The sequence below is a fragment of the Tamandua tetradactyla genome, chromosome 1 (assembly GCF_023851605.1).
Source record: "Tamandua tetradactyla isolate mTamTet1 chromosome 1, mTamTet1.pri, whole genome shotgun sequence".
Lineage (NCBI taxonomy): Eukaryota > Metazoa > Chordata > Mammalia > Pilosa > Myrmecophagidae > Tamandua > Tamandua tetradactyla.
The window spans coordinates 162,848,834-162,869,460 of NC_135327.1; the positions used below are offsets into that span (position 1 = coordinate 162,848,834).

The 20,627-nt window shown below is 38.6% G+C and overlaps 1 long non-coding RNA gene and 1 pseudogene across 1 annotated transcript in view; one reads left to right on the forward strand and one right to left on the reverse strand.

The window, feature by feature from the left end:
• LOC143687132 (uncharacterized) overlaps positions 1-20,627 on the forward strand; it is a 74,744-nt gene extending 54,117 nt beyond the window's left edge. Inside the window, exons 3-4 of the long non-coding RNA XR_013177438.1 lie at positions 19,617-19,758; positions 20,399-20,627. This is a non-coding gene — a long non-coding RNA (uncharacterized LOC143687132). The remainder of the gene's footprint in view (positions 1-19,616; positions 19,759-20,398) is intronic.
• Positions 16,758-18,397, reverse strand: LOC143687128 (5' exonuclease Apollo pseudogene; annotated as a pseudogene).

Sequence of the window (20,627 nt, forward strand, 5' to 3'; positions counted from 1 at the left end):
CATCTGTTGCTGATTTATATCTGCAGTTGGCTAGGAGGTGTGCCTGCTGCAATGAATGACATTTGACTTAATTGGCTGGTGCTTAAATGAGAGAGCACAACGTAGACAGCCCAAGCAGCTTGGCATACCTCATCTCAGCACTCGCAGCTCAGCTCAGGCCTTTGGAGATGCAGAAAGAAATCATCCCAGGGGAAGTTGTTGGAACCCAGAGGCCTGGAGAGAAGGCCAGCAGAGATTACCCTGAGCCTTCCCATGTAAGAAAGAACCTCAGATGAAAGTTAGCTGCCTTTCCTCTGAAGAACTAATAAAATAAATCCCCTTTTATTAAAAGCCAATTTGTCTCTGGTGTGTTGCATTCTGGCAGCTAGCAAACTAGAACAGAAGACCTAACTAAATGGAAGGGCATACCATGTTCATGGATTGGAAGACTAGATATAGTTAAAATGTCAATTCTACCTAAATTGATTTGTAGATTCAATGCAATACCAATTAAAAACCCAACAACTTGCTTTTCAGAAATAGAAAAATGAATAACCAAATTTATCTGGAAGGGCAAGTTGCCCCAAATAGCTGAAAATATCTTGAGAAAGAAAAATGAAGTCGAAGGTTTCACACTACTTGACTTTAAGGTGTATTACAAAGCTACAGTAGTCAAAACAGCATGGTACTGGCATAAAGATAGATATACTGACCAATGGAATCGAATAGAGTGTTCAGATATAGACCCTCTCATCTACGGACAATTGATCTTTGATAAGGCAGTCAAGCCAACTTACCTGGGACAGAACAGTCTCTTCAATAAATGGTGCTTAGAGAACTGGATATCCACATGCAAAAGAATGAAAGAGGATCCATATCTCACACTCTATACAAAAATGAACTCAAATGGATCAAAGACCTAAACATTAGATTTAAGACCATAAAACTTTTAGAAGAAAATGTAGGGAAATATCTTATAAATCTTATAATAGGAGGCTGTTTCTTAGATCTTACACCCAAAGCATGAGCATTGAAGAAAGAAAGAAAGAAATGGGAACTCCTCAAAAATGAACACTTTTGTGCACCAAAGAACTTTGTCAAGAAAGTAAAAAGATAGCCTACACAATGGGAGATAATATTTGGAAATGATATTTCAGATAAAGATCTAGTATCCAGAATATATAAACAGATTGTTTAACTCAACAACAAAAAGACAAAAAACCCAATTGCAAAATGGGCAAAAGACATGAACAGACACTTCTCAGAAGAGAAAATACAAATATCCAAAAGGTACCTGAAAAGATGCTCAACTTTCCTCACTATTAGAGAAATGAAAATCAAAACCACAATGAGATATCATCTCATACCCACCAGAATGGGCATTATCAATAAAACAGAAAACAACAAGTGCTAGAGAGGATGTGGACAAAGATGCACACTTATCCACTGTTAGTGGGTATGTCAAATGGTACAACTGCTGTGGAAGGCAGTTTGGTGGTTCCTCAGGAAGCTAAGTATAGAATTGCCATATGACCTGGCAATACGATTGCTAGGTATCTACTCAGAAGACATGAGGAGAAGGACACAAATGGACATTTGCATACCAATGTTCATAGCAGCATTATTTACAATTGCCAAGAGATGGAAATGGCCTAAATGTCCATCAACAGATGAGTGGCTGAATAAGCTGTGGTATATATACATACTATGGAATATTATGCAGCTGTAAGACAGAATAAAGTTATGAAGTATGTAACAACATGGATGGACCTTGAGGACATTATGGTGAGTGAGATTAGCCAGAAACAAAAGGATAAATACTGTATGGTCTCACTGATATGAACTAACATTAGTGAATGAACTTGGAAAATTTCAGTTGATAACAGAGACCATCAGGAAATAGAAATAGGGTAGATATTGGGTAATTGGAGCTGAAGGGATACAGATTGTGCAACAGGACTGATTGTAAAAATTCATAAATGGATAGCACAATACTACCTAACTGTAATACAATAATGTTAGTATACTGAATGAAGCTGAACGTGAGGATGATAGAGGGAGGAGGGCTGGGGGCACAAATGAAATCAGAAAGAAAGGTAGACAATAAAGACTGAGATGGTATAATCTAGGAACGCCTAGCATGTGCAATGATAGTGACTAAATGTACAAATTAAAAAATGGTTTTGCATGAGGAAGAGCAAAGGAATGTCAGTATTGCAGGGTGTTGAAAATAGATGGTAATTCATATTTTAAAACTTTAACTTATGTATTAAGACTAAAGAAAAAAAGTATTTATTTGGTACAAAATTTATCATTTGACTAGTGCATTTCCTAATATAACTTCTGTGGACAGTTAATTGAACACCATAAGTACAGGGAACCTTGAGTAGAGCATGAGAGTTTGTAGGTTTGTCCAGAGTGATGCCCCGATAAATCCCAGAGTGATTTGAACAGTGAGTAAAAAAGTGGTTGCAAAGTCCCTTGGCAGAATGGTGAGAAAGAAGGAAAATTAAACTTCTACATGTGAAGAATTCTTGATATTCTCACAAGCAGTGTGGACAACCAAAGCAATAGGCTAAGCCCTCAATCTTGGGGCTTGTTCACATGAAACTTATCCCCGCAAAGGACAGGCTGAGCCTACTTAAAATTAGGCCTAAGGGAAAAAAAAGAGCTATCCAACTGTTGCCATTGCAAATAAGTGTAGTTTTTCTTTCTGCAACTTACTCTGGGTATATAAATGTTTCAAAATAGAAGTTAAAAAATAAAAATAAATGTGTATGTACTGAACAATTTTTTTAAAACCTTCTGTTTATTTGTGGAAAGGGATATAAGTATGTGAGTGTTTTTGTTTCCTTGGATGCTCAGACAAATACCATGCAATAAGTTGCCTTAAAAGTGGAAAATTTTTGGCTCATGATGTTGAGGCTAGGAGAAGACCAAATCAAGGTATCTTCAAGGCCATGCTTTCTTCCCAAAGACTGGCATTCTGGAACTGGCTGCTGCTGATCCATGGTCCTTGTCTCACCTGTCACATGGCAATGCAAATGGTGGCCTCTCTTGGCCTTTTCCTTCTCTCCTAGGTTCCACTGACTGTCAGCACCTTGCTTCCTGTAGCTTTCTAGCTGTCTGAATTTCATCCTGCTAATGAAGGACTCCAGCAATAGGATTAAGTCCCATCCTGATTGAGGTGGACCACAGCTTAACTGAAGTAACTTCTCAAAAGATCCTACTTACAATGGGTTCACATCCACAGGAATGGATTAAGTTTAAAAACATGTTTTTCTGATGTACATAACTTCAAGCCACTATAATAGATATCTATAGAGAAAAAGGAATAAAAATAATACTTCCATTGAATGGCACTGTCAAGAAAAGCCCACGCTCTGGAGTCAGCAGAACTGCACTGGAGCCCTGGCTCTTATACTGTGTAGATCTGGTGAGTTCCTTAATTTCTATAAGCCTCAGTTTCTTAACTGTAAAATGGAGTCCATAACAGCTCCCACATTTGGCTCTAGTGAGATTTCAATGAGCTAAGTCTTGTAAAGCACTGAGCCCAGTCCCGAGCAAATAGTATTCAAAACATGTTAGCTATAATTAAAGTTATATTCATTCGTATTTAAATGTATCATATAAGTGTCCATACCCTCATAATTTTGTATTTTTTGTCATGGTTCTAAACCTAGTAAAAGTAAAAAATGTTATGAGAGCTATTTTTAACCTCATTTTTGTACTAGAAAATCATTTATGAAATGTCTCATGGGAAATCATTCAGGCTTTAATTTTCTTCACTTACTATTTCTCAGCATGCTGAAAAGCATGCTATTGACTATTTAGTCTTGGAATTTCCTTCACACTGTTCTCAGGAATTGTTGCCAAGGAGAACAGATGAAAATCAGAACTGTGGCTCTTTCTTATCCAAATCTTACTGCTAACTCCATCTCTGATGGCTGGTCACATTAAAGACAAAAGTGAGTCATTATAATGTGACCTTGAAATAGCACAAATTTTTTTATTAAAAAAGTATTATTTACTCAATTGGCAGCTGGGATCCCAGAGCCCACTGCTACTTAAAGTATTTTCTAATATTGGCAATTTTCTGTTCTGGAGAAAAAAAGCAAAAATGTGCCAGATATTGGAATGACCAATGAAACCACACAGTATGACTGAAACAGAAAACTAGATAAAGGACAAGCCACAATTGTTAAATATCACTGACCCGTCTCATTATCATCAAGACATCAAACTTTCTGGAACCACTGTCATCAGAACCACATACTGAACACTAAAATTAAATGAAGGTAGTCATCTTTGGGTCAAGGTGAATGTAAACAAAATTCAGGAGGTTTAAAATTCCTCATGAAATTCAATCAATTCATTGTGCAAAAAAAGAAAAATTTAAATTTAGAAGTTGCCAAGCAGTATATTTTTGTTCATTGTAAGGTTGAATTTTAAAAACTTCAGTTAAAACCCCAGGGAATTCTAACGAAAATGATGAATGCTGTGATGCTTCAGAAAGGATGCTTTTCCATAAGATGTATGGCCTGCAACAAGAGCAGAGTGTGAGGGAGCACCTCTTTTCCAATTAAGGGAAGAATTTGCAAGAATTTGCAGTGTTTTACTTTTACTTATCCCAGCATCTTTGCATTTGGGATTTACCAAATTTGTGAAAGTTGTTAAAACTCCAAAGAAAACACTGTCAATTTCAGGCTGCACTGCCCAAACCTACTGAGTGGTATGGTCTTATTAAGGATGCAAATGTGGTCCTTGGCTCTATTTCACCCAGCAACATCTCTGGATATGGGCTACTCTGATTATCTATTTGTATTAGTCAGGAAACTTCTGATTTGTGTGAAAGTTCTCTTACTCCAATCTATTCAAGAAATAATGCAACAAGGAGATTTGTGGGCCCATATAATCAACAAGGGTGAGGATAGAGCTGATGTTAGAGACTCCTAAATTCAAATGTCACAGGAGGCTCCCTCACACTACCTCTCACTTCTATTTCTCTCTGTGAGGTGAGTATTTTCTCTCCTCCATAATCTCCAATATGGAGAAGGATGTGTCCACTACAACTCAAATGAACAGTTTTGCAGTGTCACATCTAGAGACAAAGGGACTTTTCCCCCAGCTCATGTTTGAGATATCCTGATAAAGGAAAATAACTAACTTGACTTGAGTCACATGCTCATTCCTGGAGAAATCCTGGACAAAATGGCTGGCTTCACTGGGGCTCAGATCCAACTCTGTGGCCTGAGATGAGGGGTCAATGAATGTGGTAACCACCTAGTTTGAAGAGATATTTCCCAGTAATAAAGTTGGGGCTATTCCTACCCAACAGACAAATCATATTCACTATACTCTCCCACAGCCAAACTTATAGGGTTTACAGATTGGAACAGCTGAAGAGCAGTAAGTGGCCACAGGCTCCAGGCACAGGAGAGAATGACCATGCCCACAATTACTACCCTCTGCTCCTCAACCCACTTCCTTCTCTGTTTTACCTCTCCTTCACCTCATTCTTCCTTTTTCCCATGCTCCACTCTTTTCCGCATTAAGTTCCCCAGCCTCCTGTTTGTGTGTGCTTATCTAACAATCCAATACCCCATTGCTTTTCCTCTTTATGCTTATTTTTGCTTTCCCTTCTATTTCAAGTGATCCACTGTAAGGATGTATCTGTGAATAAAAATGAAGGCAATGTTTTTCATACCTTTAAAAAAATGAAGCAGTGCAGGGAAGATGGCAGAATAGGGAGCTCTAGGACCCAGTTATTCCAGCAAAACAGCTATTAAACTATCAGGAAATATCTGATATTCCTGATTGTTGAAAAAAAACAACTACTTTGAAAACTCCAGAGACCAGAAGAACATTGTGCAGCACCTGGGGAAGAGTGGGGGAAGAGGCTGATAAACTACGGTTAAGAACAGTAAATTGCTGTCTTCATAGATCGACACCCAATCCCACTCTCACTGCTACCTGCTAGCTCACCAGAGACAGAAAGGGACATAAAAATGCTCTTCTCCAAGAACAGGGATGGGTACACTGATCACTAATCATGGCTTTTGATTAGTGAATTCAGATTGCTGAAGTCCTAGCTCCAAAGGCAGCAATTGTTTCATCCCACACTGGGCAAAGGCAGTGGCAGTCATTGTTACCACCCTCCCTGGACAGGGCAGAGGTGGTGGAAATTTAAAGATATAGTACTTCCTCAGGACTGCAGGGAACAGTTAGCTCAAGGGCTGCATTTGTTGAGTAGGCCAGGAAAACCATTGGTGAAGCTTTTTGCGCCTTCGGGATCCCTTTCCCAGGGCACTTTGAAACTGAACTGAGCCCTCTTTATGGGTCCACAGCCCTGTTTTGGCTGGGAAATACTGACTCGGGAAAGTCCTTTATAGAGTGACCATTCTCTGGAAATTGCCTTCCAGGCAAATGCAGTTAGAGATCACAAAAGGAATGTAACAACTGTAGAGGCAGACAGCCTGGGACAAAGGCCTTTGAGCTTCATATACCCAGGAGATGGAGAGCTGTCTCTTAAGAAACAGAGGGGAAAACCAAATGCCAAGACAATGAACAAGCAAAAGCCCAGGGCAAGACAGAGGCCTCAAAAGACAGGGGAAAGCCCTACACAGTGCATTCACTTTGAGCAGACATTCCTGACAGAAGGGCTAAAGTTAAGAAAACCACCATGTTGTCACCAGCTGGTTAAAAAGATAAGAAACAGATATGTCAGGGAATAAATCCCACAGTTACCATTTTAAAATATTAAATGTGACAAATGGTTATTTCCAATGTATTCCAGACAGTAGAGTTTCTGTTCCTCTACTGGCACCATGGTCTAGCAGGAGGAGGAAGGATAAAATCAGGTCTGTGCTACTTCTCTCCCACCACTGCTGGATCTTGAACAAGGTATTTATCCTGTAACCTCAGGGTTATCATCTGAAAATTAAAGAAGATAAAACTAATATCTACCTCACAGGTGGTGGTCAGGAGCCAATAAAAATTGCGCTATCTTACTTTTTCTAATCCAATTCATTTTTTAGGAAATCCATTTAAAAAGATGAAATAAGTGAAAAAAACACATTGAAAACCAAAATATGCCTTGTAAATTTGAGTTGCTGTTAACTAAACATTACTTTCATAGGAAAAATTAGTTAACTTTTCTGCATTTTGGTCATAGGGTTATTATTTGCAAAACTGGGAATAGTAGACATATAAATTAGATGAAGTTATACATGCAAACATCTAGGAAATTCCCTGGAACTTGTTGGTCCTCTTAAATGGTATTGATTTCTAAACTGAATATAAATTTACTAAAATTCTAATACAAATATATGTGTGTTTGTATTAAATGCAAATCCTCCTTTTAGCATCAGATCTTGCTCAGTGGCAAATATATTTCAAATATGAAAAATTAGAACGGATATATAATAAATGTTCAACTAGAAATAAAGCGGGCTGCAAAATGGTATGTTTCGTCTGCTCTCAGTTTTGGGAGAAAAAGCATGTTTATCTATGTGTGTGTATTTAAGCATTAAAAGAACATGAAAAAATGTGCAGTTTGAAACAAAATAGTACAAGACAAACAAAGAAACAGGAAAAGATGGTCCATCCAAAGGAAGAAGATAAAAATACAGAAAACACCAATGAAGAAGATGATAATGTGGACATACCAAAAAAACTTTAAAAAAATGATCTTTAAAAAGCTCAAAGAGATGAAGGAAAGTACAGAGAAAGAACTGAAGGATATCAGAAAGACAAGGAATGAGTACTATGAGGGTCTAAGTAATGAGGTAGATATTGTTAAAAGGAAACAAACAGAACTACTGGAATTGAAGACCTCAATAACTAAAATGAAGGGAAAAAAAATGCCCAGGAGGGTGTCAAGAGCAGATTGGAACTGTCAGAAGAAAGAATCAGTAAACGTGAAGGTAAGATACTTGAAATAAGTCAGGTTGAGGAACAGAAAGAAAAAAGAATTATTAAAAGTGAAAATTTCCTAAGACAACTTTGGGACACTGTCAAGCGCACCAATACAGGAGTCCCGATATTCCTATTAAGGAGAAGAAAGAGAAAGAGGCAGAAGAAATATTCAAAGAAATAATGACGAAGAACTACCCAAACTTAGAAAGAGACATAAATATGCACAACCAAGAAGCTCAGAGAACACTAAAGAGGATAAACATGAAGAAAAATGCACCCTGTCATGTACTGATTACTCTATTGAATGCAAAGGAGAAGCGAGCTCTGAAAGCTGCAAGAGAAAAGCAATGTATTACATATAAGAGAATGCCAATAAGATTGAATGCTGAATTCTCCTCAGAAACCATGGAGGCAAGAAGGTAGAGGATTGAAATACTTTAAGTGCTGAGAGAAAACAACTGCCAACCAAGAATTTTATATCCAGCAAGACTCCTCTTCAAAATGAGAGAGAGATTAAGACATTTTCAGATTAAACAAAAGCTGAGGGAATTCATTACCACTAAACCTGCCCCACAAGCAATGTTCTTCAGAATGATGGGAAAGGACACTAGACAATGATTGAGAGCAGCATAAAGAAATAAATACCTGTAGTAAAGGTTATCATTGGGTAATTATAAATACTGGTATTATTATATTGTATTGTTTGATATGTAACTCCACTTCTTACTTCTTATAGGTGCTGAAATGCAAATGATAAAAATAATAACTATGTTTTTGGACATACAATGTACAAAGATATATGTTAACAAGTACAAAAAATGGTGAGAGAACAGAGGAGTAAAGGAAAACTAGAATGGATAGAAAAGCGTGACCCAATTATATGCTGTCTGCATGAGACTCACCTTAAATTCAAAGATACAAGTAGGTTGATGGAGAAAGGATGGAAAAATACATATTATGCAAGTAGTAACCAAAAGAGAGCTGATATGGCTATACTAATATTGGATAAAATAGCTCTAAGTCAAAAACAGTTATAAAGGATAAAGATAGTCATTATGTACTGGTAAAGGGGCAATTCAACAGGATCATGTGACAATTGTAAATATATATACACCTAGTAACAGAACCCCAAAATATATGAAGTAAATACTAGCAGATTTGAAAGGAGAAATTGATGGTCCTACATTAAATAGTAGAGACTTTAAAACACCACTCTCAAAAAGATCAATAAGGAAGTACAGGACTTGGATGATACACTAAACCAACTAGACCTAACAGACATATGGAGAACACTGCACCCAATGAAAATAGAATACACATTTTTTTTTTCACATGCACATGGATCATTCTTCAGGATAGACCATATGTTGAGTCACAAAACAAACCTCAATAAATTAAAAAAATTGAAATCATACAATGTATATTCTCCAACCACAAAGGAATAAAACTAGAAATCAAAATGGAGGATGAATTGGAAAATTCACAAATATGTGGAAATTAAATATCATAGTCTTAAACATCTAATGGATTAAAGATGAAATCAGAGCAAAATTAGGAATGATCTTGAGGCAATAAAAATAAAATACAGCATATCAAAATTTATGAGATACAGCTAAGGCAGCAGTTTGAGAAGGAAATTTATAACTCTAAATGTTAACATTTAAAAAGAAGAAAGACTTCAGATCAGAGACCTAATCTCAAAACTGGAAGAACTAGGGAAAAAAAGAGCAAAATAAGCCCAAAGTGAGAAGAAGGAAGGAAATAACAAACATTAGAATTGAGATAAGTGAAATACAAATAAAAAGCAATAAGGACAAGTAAAACCAAAAGTTGTTTTTTGGAAAAGCAATAAAACTGACTAATCTTTAGCTAAACTGCCAAAGAAAATAAGAGAGAAGATATAAATAATAAAATCAGAAATGAAAAGGGAGACATACCCTGCTGAAATGAAAGAGCCATAGTAGGATACTGTGAACAACTGTATGTCAATAAGTGAGATGACCTAGCTGAAATTTTTAGATAAATTCTTAGAAACACAAACTATTTACACTGGCTCAAGAAGAAATAGATGATCTCACCAAGCCAATTACTAATAAAGAGATTGAATCAGTCATCAAAAATTTCCCAAGAAAGAAACACCCAGGACCAGATGGCTTCACAAGGGAATTCAACCAAATATTCCAAAACAACTCCAGTGCTGCTCATACACTCCCAATCTCATTTGACTAGGCCAACGTTACTCTCATACCAAAGCTATAAAAAGTTAACACAAGGAAAAAACTACAGATCTATATCTCTTCAGAATACAGATGTAAAAATCCTCAACAAAATATTGTAACACTACACCCAACAGCATATTAAAGAATTAAACATCATGATCAAATGAGATGTATCCATGGCATGCAAGGTTGGTTCAACACAAGAAAATCAATGTAATACATCACATTAACAGAGTGAAGGAAAATAAACATAATTACCTCAATTGATGCAGAAAAGGCACTTGACAAAATCTAGCATTTTTCTTTCTTTTTTTTTTCTTTTGTATGCTGTGTGGTGAGGGTAACATTCATTGTTTTCCATGTGAATACCTCATTATCACAGCACCATTTGTTGAAATTTTTTGGGAGGGTGGTGCATGGGCCCAAAATCAACCTGGATTCCTTACATGGCAGAAAAGAATTCTACCACTGATTTGCCCATACACCTTAGCCAAATTTTTTTATTTTTTCTTTCTTAGTTATTTTTATTAAGATATCTTCATACACCATACAGTCCATCCAAAATATACAATCAATGGCTCACAATATCACCACATAGTTATGTATATTCACCACTATGATCATTTTTAGAACATTTGCATCATGCAGAAAAAGAAATACCCACACATCCCTTACCCTTTACCTCTCCCTCTCATTGACCACTAGTATCCAGCATTCCTTCTTGATCAAAACACTTGGAACACTAAAAATAGACAGGTTTTAATTTGCTCAAGCTGCCAAGAATATCAGAAGTGGGTTGGGGTTTGTTTTTGTTTTTTTGCATGGGCAGGCATTGGGAATTGAAAGTGGGTCGCTGGCATGACAGGCAAGAACTCTGCCTGCTAAGCCACCATGGTCCACACGAAGTGGGTGGGCTTTTACAAATAGGTTTTATTAGCTTACAAATGTAAGTTTTAAAGCCATGAAAATGTCCAAACTAAGGCATTAAGGGGAAGATACCTTCTCTGAGGAAAGTCTGCTGGCATCTGGGATTCTTTGTCACATGAGAAGTCACATGTCCAGCATCTGCTGGTCCTTCCTTCCCAGGCTCCATTGCTTTCACATTCTGATTCTAGTGGTTTTTCTCTCTGAGCACCTGTGGGTCTTCTCTTAGCTTCTCCAGGGCTTTCCTCTCTCACCTCTCTCAATGGCGCTGAATGTTTTTCTTCTCTCTTATCATCATAAAGGATCCCAGTAAAGGGATTAATGAATGAATGATTAATGAATGGACTGGGCCACATCTCAGTTGAATCAAAAAGTCCCACCCGTAATGGGTCTGCACCCACAAGAATGGATTAAAAGAACATGGCCTTTTTCTGGTATACATAAAAGCGTCAACCCAGCATAAGAAGGAAACTCATTCAACATCATGAAGGGCACATATGAAAAGCTCAGAGCTGACATTCTACTTAATGATGCAAGACTGGAAGCTTTTCCTCTGAAATTAGGAACCAGAAAAGGATACCCACTGACATCACTATTATTCAACAATGGACTGGAAGTTTTTGCAGACCAATTAGGCAAGAAAAAAAAAAGCCATTGAAATTGGAAAGGAAAAATTAAAACTTTCCCTATTTGTAGATGACCTGATCCTATATACAGTTTTAACCATATTGTAAATTTCCCTCCCATACTCATATCCACTCTCAGCAGCACCTTGGTAAGGGTTGTGGGTGGGTATATTGCTGGAGGGAAGAGAGAGAAGTAAAGAATAGGCAAGATATGGAAAAGATTAGAGACCTAGACTATAGAAAGAAAGAAGGGTAAACATAAGAGTTTAGGTAATAATTGCTAACATTTATTGAGCACTTATTTGCAAGGCACCATTTAAGTGTTTTGCACTAGCAGCACATTTAATCTTTGTAATAGCACTAAAACTTATGTACCATTGTAATGCCATTTCCATCCAACAAAATAAACACAGAAAGAGATTAAATAACACGTCCACAGTCACACAGCTAGTTAGTGGCAGAGTCAGGATTAGAAGCCGGAAAGTCTGGTTCTAAAATCCAAGCTCTTAGCCACTACACTACCCTGCTATACAGTAGCAAGGTAGAGATGTGGGATGACAGGCCTAATGCAGTGAATATATACTAGGAGGAAGGCAATGGGTATGTGACAGAGGGGACCTAGCAAGGGTGGGATGTGCTCCTATCTCTTGAGGCCATCACACAGATTTCTGGAAAGGGTGACAAATTGCAACATAGAGCTCCCAGGTCCCTTCTGAGTTCAAGTTTCTTTGACCCTATTAATTGGCCAGGAAGAGAGAAAAATGCAAAATGAAGTGAAGGGGGGCTGGCAAAGTGGGTGAAAAGTATGTGTTGGAGGTATCAGGTATTAGGATAGGAATGGGTGAATCACAGAATTGAGATTCATGGAAGGCATATTCTCTATCCAATTCAAGAATCTTTTCTCTACCATCCCTGGTAAGAGGTTGAGAGACCTTGTTAACACTAACAACCTGAGAGAGCTCTTTGCAACACTAGGACCTGTCTTTTGTGTCTTTGTGTAGGTCCAGTGCTCACTAAGTTCTTCTTTGATTTCAAGAGTGATTGGTGTCTGGATTACCTCTATGCACTGTGACTGGCTCTACCCCTCAGGACCCTTCAGAATAAGTCAAAACCCTTTTCTACACAATAGTGCATTAAATCTGTCTTATTTTTCTGCTGAATTCTCCCCAGTTTTTTCAGTGAAATTATTTAAGGTCATTTCTTGGAAATTTTCTTCTGAGTAGTCTCTAGTTGAGTAGAAGCCCTGGGAACTGTGGTACCTGAGTTGAACTTGATACACTAGGTGTGGTTTGACCAGCACAGAGTTGAGCAAGGCCTCAACCTCTTTTCATTTGGACTTCATTAATGAAATCTAGAAGCTCTTTATGCAGATGACTCATAGTGAGCTTTTGGTCAGTGAAAATCCATGAGTCAATCTGAGCCATGTGTTTCTCATCCTATGTTTGAACTTTATCTTTTTTTAGCCATTTTATTGAGATATATTCACACACCATACAAACCATCTGAAATATACAATCATTGGCACACAGTATCATCACATAGTTTTGCATACATCCCCATGATCAATTGTAGAACATTTTCATCACTTCAGAAAAGAAATAAAAAAGAAAACCCAAATCCTGCTATACCCCTTATTCCTCCTGTCATTGATCCATAGTATTGGTGTGGCACGTTTGTTACTGTTAATGAAACAGTATTAAAATATCACTGTTAGCTATTGTTCATAGAAAACTTTAAAAGAATTTTTTTTTTGGCAACCAACTTTTTTATTAAGAAAAATTTTTAAGATATCACATTGGTATTAAAGAAGTCTAAAGCCGTTCCTTTAATACTTAATTTTTTTTTCCTGTTCGCAGTTGCAAATTATACAATGTACTTATAAATATTTTCTACTATATTTTGTTTTCATATATTGATTTGCTATTTATGTTTGAACCCCTATAAAGCAAAACGCTATGCTATATTCTGATAGTAGAAAGATTAAACACCATCGACTTTACATTAAAGGAGTTCAACTTATCTGGGGCACAGCAAAGACAGGAAAAAATACATCATGATTTTCTAAATGTTTTATAAAATTCACTATGAAAATAAGGATGAATTTTATTTGGCCTTTATGTGGGGTTAAGAAAGGTTTATGAGATTGGAAAGCTTGGTGTACAGCTGAAAAGATGTTCATCAGTATTAGAAAGAGGGAGGGGAGGAGGTGACAAAGCACGGAAGTCCAGAACATGTTATGCTGGGAGATTAACTCAACACAACCGGTGGTCAGGAGGAGTGGGACCGAGGTTCAAGTTAGAAAGTCAGTGGAAACTGCACGGCAAAGGACCTTCATTGTATCTCTAGTAAGGAATATGGACTTATGAGAAATTGGTCAAATCTGTGAATCCATAAGACATTAAAAATAAACAGATTTTGATTCTGAGTATAAGCTTCTTCATCTGGAGAAGGTTTATCTTTTCCTATCCCACCATGCTTTTTTTCTCCTAAGAATTTGGTAAACTGCTTTTGGATTCTAAGAAAGCAGGTTGGCCATTTTTTCCTTTTCCTTTTCTTTTAAAAGGAACTTTTGTTGTGCTGTGCTTTGAATTTTTTTTTCTTTTTTTTTTTTTTTACATGGGTAGGCACCGGGAAACGAACCCGGGTCCTCTGGCATGGCAGGCAAGCATTCTTGCCTGCTGAGCCACCGTGGCCCGCCCCTGTGCTTTGAAATTTATTGATTTTTGTATATATGTTATTTTTCACAAAAAAAGAAAAAAAGGAAGTAAAACAAATATAGGATTTAACACGTGGATATAGATTGCCTTATCATTATACTGGTATTTCTTTTGGCCTCCAGTGTCTTGGAGAACAGTAACTGTGGAATAGTAACCCGTACCAAACTTTAAAATCGGCTCTAGAACTACTTGTTAAAATGTACTTAGAAATTTATTGCTTAGAAAACTTTAACAGCATAAGAATGGTTTAATTAAATTGCACCCATATCATAGAATATTATACAGCTATTAAAAATGACATTTTTGAAAAATATTTAATGATACAGGGAAATGCTTAAGATATTAAGGAAATAAAATGCAGGATGTAGAATTATATTCAGTATTATTCCAATTTTGAAAAATACATATATTTAATATATTTACATGCACAGAAAAAGAAAAGAAGAAGACATCAACTGATCTACATGGAGGAATTATAATTTCCTTCCCCCTTATATATTTTTAAATGTTTTTTATTGTGAAATATAACATATATCCAAAGAAAAGAGAGAAAAAGTAATAATTTCCAAATTACATGTCAGTAAGTAGTTACAGAACAAATTTGAGTTTGTTATGGCTTACCATTCCACTATTTCAGATTTTTCCTTCTAGTTGCTTCAAAACACTGGAGATTAGGGGAAACATCAATCTAGTGATTCAGCAGTCATACTTTTGTTAAATCCTGTCTTCTCTGTTATACCTCCTCCTCCTCCACTGATCCTTCTTCCAATCTATAGGGATCTTTGGGCAAGGCCCAGTCTGACTTTTTCATGTGTAGAAGGGGGTCAACACTAAAGGATAAGGGGATGCACTTAGTTGATTCTTTCTTCCTTATTTTCTATATTATTTCCAAAATTTTTATTTTATATACAGAGTAATTTTTTTCTAAAAAGAACCATCATTTGAAATATATGTCATATGCTAGGCACCAAGCTAGGAAGTTTTAGTGATTATTTAATCTCCAAAAGCAACAACTATGAAAGATAGATATCTTAGTCCCTCGCTGTTGAGGAAGTGAGGCTCCACAATCTAAACCATTTGTCAAGGGTACCCTTAATTCAAGGACCATGGCCATGTTTTCCTGCTGCACTACATGCTGTGCCTGCTGTGCCTTAGGCCTGTGGTGTCCTCTGACAAAACAGACCTGTTCACAGCTTGTTCAAGAGCAAGGCCTTATTTGGCTCTCTATATGCTTCACATCTCCTTCCAAAAGTGGAAAACGTTTTGTTGTTCCTGGACGAGAAACAGAGACTTCTTGGTTCTAAGATTTGAGGCTCCATTCTGAAGTAGCTTTCACTGCCCAAGCCATGCCCTCTCGACCATGGTATCTGCTGTCCTGTTTACTGGTTTGGCATTTTGTCAGATTTTGTGCAGGACAGGGCAGAACTGCACAACCCCACCCCTTCCAGCCAGCTGGTTCCTTAATCTCTTCCCTGGATACTGAAACAAACAGGCTGTGTGTACTGGCTTCCTATTCAACCCAAATGATGGGGAGTCAGCAAACACACCAGCCGTGTGAACAATCAGAGGACTATCTGGCAGCCCATTGATCTTTAGTAACTATTTTAGCCCAAGAGTCTGGGCCCCCAAGCAGCTAGAAGTTCCATTATATCCTAAGCTTTAATGTTCAGCTGGGTTTCAGGTAGTACTTAGTGAGGGTGTCCAAACTCCCAACTGGCTCTGTTCCAGAAGGAATCCCCAGTGACACTAACTATAATCCTTCAAGAGGGAAGCAGAGGTAGAATTTTTTACCACTGATTCAAGGCCTCCTCATTGCTTCCTGTTCCTTCCCGGAGGCAGAGACAAGAACCACTTGGATGGGGTCACCGCAAGTCAGTGACATTCAGGATTAGAACATGCTGTCTGGGCTACCACTTTCCCAAATCATACTGACCCTCCGGTGCTGCAGTTCATCATTTAAAAAGAGAACTACCTCGGGACTTTCATCTGGGAAGAGAGAAAAGGCGATATGGGAATAGGACATGACGCATAAAATAGCAATGGGTGAAAATCTTATCCTTTTTTATTCAGACTCTTTCTCTGTCCCATGCCCACATAAGAGGGTTACATGTTTCAAAAAGCTTGAGTAATACAGGATTAAATAAATTTAAACAGATTAAGTTACTGCAGGACGTCTCAAAAGCTTTAATGTACTCGTGTATACTATGAAGGGGTTATACTGAAAAATGTTCCTCAGACATATTCAACCACAAAACTAAGGACTCTATGAACATACTTTGGAAGGTGCTACTCTGGGGTGAATTTATAGAGATTTTGTGAAGATAAGAAAATAAGACCCAAAACAATCTCTCCCCACTTGCCATCACCCACTTTCTTCAAAACTGCAATGTTGGATCATACAAGGTTTTCATTTTACACTCTCCTCTGTACTTCAGCAAGGGTTCTATGTTGTTTTTTTTTTCACTTGGTGGTCAAAGTTTTTGGAAGAGAACTCTGCCTGGAAACAGTTTACTGGAGTGAGGAGGTAGTTTAGTGCCACACCCTTGAACTTGGTAGCCAAAAGAGGGACAACCTTGTCTCCGTGAGATAGGGGAGAATCTTGGTCCACTCAGGCACTTTTGTTCCCTGTAGTTGCTGGACCATCATTGTCTCCACTGGATACCAAGGGGGTCCTAAACCAATTTCCTTCCCAGTTTTTGGAGAGATAAACTCCTCCTCTCAGACCTTAATTGCAATGAAAACCCCAAGGGGGCAGTTAACAAAGTTACTATCTCATGGGACTCAGAGAAAGGGACTGGCCCATCCCCTTCATTGCTGCAAAAGTTTGGGAACAACTGCTTCTTGGTCTGCAAAGTGTGGAAGGAAGGCTGCTTTTCAAGGTCCCCAGCCCAAGGAGAATGTTTCTCTTTCTTGGCATTTTTTGAGTCTCTGTTAACTTAAATTGATGAGCATTTTCCTGAAGGGATTCACACACAACACCTTGGGTTCTTGGCCTCTTTAGCTTCTTTTCTAGTAGCCAGAGAAAGTTCTGTTTTCTAGAGGAGGAACTCATGTATTGTTGCATAGAGTTTAGAATCAGGGGTATAGAAGAAACTAGGGCTCAGGATGTCCTGAAAGTAGGAGGACATCCCTACAATGCTGACCACTGACAATAGGCATCATCTGGCAAAGCCCTGCCAAAAAGGCATGAAGCTCCAAGTAGGAGGAATGATCAGATTAAGGGATAATGTGGATATCAGGGTAGAATCTGTGGATTTTCTGGCTTGTGGGAAGGGTAGCAATGGTAGGTTGGGTCTGGTTCCCACACAGCATGGTGGAATGGCAGATCTCCATATGGTCCATGGCATGAATGTGGCCAGACCTCCTGTACTGTGAGCACATCTGCCAGATCCAGCAGCTGCACCAACTGCAAGCACCAAGGACTCAATCCTACCCTTGGTCTGAAATTCCAGGGCCAACTGCTCTGGCAGTGACTCCTTTCCCAGATTGTAGAGTCTAATTTTTATATTATGCTGTGGATGATTTCAAATGAGATCAGTAATCTGGTAGGCAGCTTCTTCTTGGGAAAGAGGAACCAAGGCTGGGTTGCAAACGGTGTTGACTAGGTATGTTACGGATCTGCTTTCCCAATTGCAGAGCTGGCTCCTTCAGCATGGACAGTGTATATGGTAGAGGATGGTTCCAAAATGTCCTTCAAAGAGAAACATGAGTGAGCTAGAGCAGTGATTGGCATTGATGAGGGTTAATGGTCATGGTCTCTTTCAATTTCATCTAGAGGCCGTAGGTGGCTCTCACCAACCTCCAGGGCTCAGGTCCACATCTTCGATACCTTTAGGTTACAATGCAAGAAGTAGGCAGTGATTGGGAAGCAGTAGAGGGGCTGGGCCCAGGTGCCGGCCAGGCTCACCATGTGGTCTAGGTGTATGTGAGACAAGAAGAGTAGTGTGCAACCAGCCCAGAGCAGGCTCTGAAAGTCCACAGCAATGGGCATATGGGGGATCAGGATCCCATTCATGGTTGCAGGGTTGGACAGTCACCAGTGGGATCCTCACAAGATTGGGCTTCTCAGTGAGGCTTCCACAGCTATAATCCCCCCAAAAAGATGTGATGGGATAAGAACACGCCCAGGAATCCTAAGGGAAATCTAGCCCAGAAGAGGAATAAGTTACTAGATGGGGCACAGAAAAAGAAGTGAACATGTTCGCGGGAGGCTTAGTGGGATCTGAAATTGAGGAAGACACTGGGTATAGCACCACTCCCAGCCACATATGGAAGCAGGGCTAAGCCATGGTGTTCAAAGTCCATAGGAAACCTGTTTTCAACCAAGGGCATGACATTACATTTTTGTGTGATAAATATCATCATTTAGGTTTAGCCTATGGTTCAGTCTGTTTTAAATATTAGTTTTGTCAAACAGAAATAATTATCCCTCCAAGCTCAGTTTTATTAAAAGATTTGATGAACATGACATCAGTGTTAAAACAAATGCTGAAAGAGCTGATGAAAGTCTTGGGTATGACTGCAGGGACCATTCATCAGAAGCAGTTTTCCTTCTATCTTCTGAAAGACAAACCTCTTCATGAGTTAGGACAAATTGCTAAAATGGACTTTTAGCTAAAAAGAATCCTGGCAGGTGTCTGAAAAAGACCCTTCATGGCTTCTATCTTTTGTATGCATGTGTGTGTGGATTAGACTTTGGAGTGAATCACTGAGCTGTATGTAGGTTTTGGGGTTCTCAGTAAATTCTGTTCTGCAGTTCGTCCCTTAGGGCCTCTGGATTAAGAATCCCCACCTGTCAAAATGGCAGACCTCTGGCCTTCAATTTTCTTGGCTCTCTGTGCTTGTTTTCTAAAGGAGATACACCTCTCCCCTTTGTTGCCCTGGAGTCCCCGCACCTCCATCCCTGAGGATGCCCTGGGGCTGCCTTGTGACTATTCCCAGCCTCAAATGGCTCCGGGCATTGACACTCTCGGGGGCAATCATCAAGAATTTCTCTGCCAATTTTGCCCGTGACTATCTGCTTTTCACATTCCTCTTCAGGGGTCTTGCAGGAGGGCTCCCCTCAGCAATAGTGACAAAGAACTTTACATTTTGATATCCTAAATTTTCTTTCTTCTCAGCATTTGGGGAGGGGCAGCGGAAACTTTTTTGGGTTGGGGTAGATCCAATCACAGTCCCACACTGCCCCTTCCAGATACTGGTTCCGAGCTCTTACTAGTTTTATTCTCTCTCAGGAGTTCCCCTGCCCAAAAATGCAACCTGGTTTCCACTAAACTACCTTCAGACACATCATACATATCAGCCTTTGTCTGAATTCCAGTGTCGAATTCAAGTTCTTTCACAAGTTCTTTCACGAGCAAGGCTCTTTGACCCCAGGTAAGTCAAGATATGCATATAGACCTCTATAGATCTCTATAGAAATACCCTCTATAGGTAGAATCCTGAGAGAGAGCATACGGATTAGGATAAAAGGTAAAGAGAACAGGAAGTATATAGCCATGGGAAAAGTTTGTAAAAATCCCCACCAATCCCAGTTGAAAGTTATATAACTAGTGTATAAATATAAACTGAATTAGACAATAACACACCCTCTAGAGATGTGTTATCCGATATGGTGGCTCCTAACCACAGGTAGCTATTGGGCACTTAAAATATGGCTAATCTGAATTCAGATGGGCTATAGGTGTAAAACACACAACAGATTTAAAAGATTTAGCATAAAAAATAATGGAAAATATTTTGTTAATTTGTATATTGATTACCTGTTGAAATAATAATATTTTAGGTATTGGGGACAAATAAAATTAATTTCACTTTTTAAAAATACATCTATTCGAAAACTTGTATTATCTATGTGGCTTTTATTTGTGATTTGCATTGCAAGTTTTCTATGACAGTACTACTCTAGAGTTTCTCTACAGATTTGGGGAAAATAAAATCCTCCTTAACATCTCAGTGTGTTTGGGATTGCCTCAGCTATGAAAACTGCCTTGACCAATATCTTGCTTCTTTCCAGGGCAACCTGCATGCAGTGATTGACCAGCCCAGGCATATAAATTCCCAGCCTATTTGCTCCCACCTGGGGCAACTCTGAAGGGTCATCCCAGCTTCAGAGCTTCCTGCTTTGCAACCTACCTCCTCACTTTGCCTGACTCTTGCTGCTGTCGCTTCCCTTCCACAGGTGTTGATCCTAAGAAATATCTTGCAGGCTAATCACCATCCGGGAGTCAGCTTCCAATCTGTGA